Here is a 1189-nt window from a genome sequence, read left to right on the forward strand (position 1 = left end):
TTGAGCGATTTCAACTCCATCAAACGTACAAAATCTGACACAATTCTTAGAAAGACTTGGCTAAACAACAAATGAGTGTTCTGGGAATCGAACAACTTGAGAGATAAGTGGGTTGCAGAAACAGGGTCGAAGTCAGACAGCTTTAGCGGTTTTAAACATGGAAATGGCTGTATTGACATAAATGTCTTGCTCTCAGACGTTTTTCTTACAGTTAGGAAAAGACAAATGCCTTTTTGTCAGTAATTCATGCACAGCCAATAACAACAGCCTAAACTTTAGGAGAAAAACAGGTGGGAGTGTACATGGTTGTATTAAAATCATTTCACTGTAGAATCTCAAATCACTACTACCTTTAAATATACTTTTTTGTCTAATCACTGTAAGATCCGGATGCTTGGGGAGGGAAAACAGTGCAAATATGTATTGTTTTTCTCAGCTACACTGGATATAAATAGAGGCCATAGTGCATTCCTGGTTCAGGTGGGAGTCTGACACCATGTGAACGTAATACACTTCAACAACAGGCCTCACTGACTCTCCTAGATTCAAGCATGCCAACAAACTCATCCGTGCAAATATACACCCTCACCTGTGTCTTATATTCAGAAGCTTTCTCCTTAGTTCATTTGTGTGATTACATGATAGATAGCCTTATGATGAGCAAGGAAGTTATGTACCATTCACTGCCCAACCAAATAAAAATAAAGAAATGGCCATTTGGATACACAGTGTGGAATTTGACGCTACTTTATGATTCCCACACAACTCAAAATAAAACACCATCACAGTAGCCTAGGCGTTGCACATGGACCTATGAGTAGACTATGTCATGTTTTTTACATTTCCAGATTTAAAATAATGCAGTTATTTTCCTCTTTCCGTGTTAACGTTCAGAATTATCCAGATATATTTTAATTGTATTTTTCACTTTTTTCAACTTCAAGTTCAAATTCAACTGCATAATAGGCCATGCAGTGCAAAATGCAGCAATGTAATATGCTACTTCCTTGCTATAGAAAATGTAAATATCCCAAATGGACTAGAATAGCCTATGTCTCTTATATAGAAAAATATAAATAATTATGCAAATCCATCCATATTTTATGAAATCATTTACAGTATTTCATCCACCCATCTACTTTTCCTTTCCCTGGGCATCACTCCCCTCTCCAAACGCAGTGTCTGTCAC

The sequence above is a fragment of the Salmo salar genome, chromosome 12 (assembly GCF_965601325.2).
Source record: "Salmo salar chromosome 12, fSalSal1, whole genome shotgun sequence".
In the NCBI taxonomy this organism is placed as follows: Eukaryota; Metazoa; Chordata; class Actinopteri; order Salmoniformes; family Salmonidae; genus Salmo; species Salmo salar.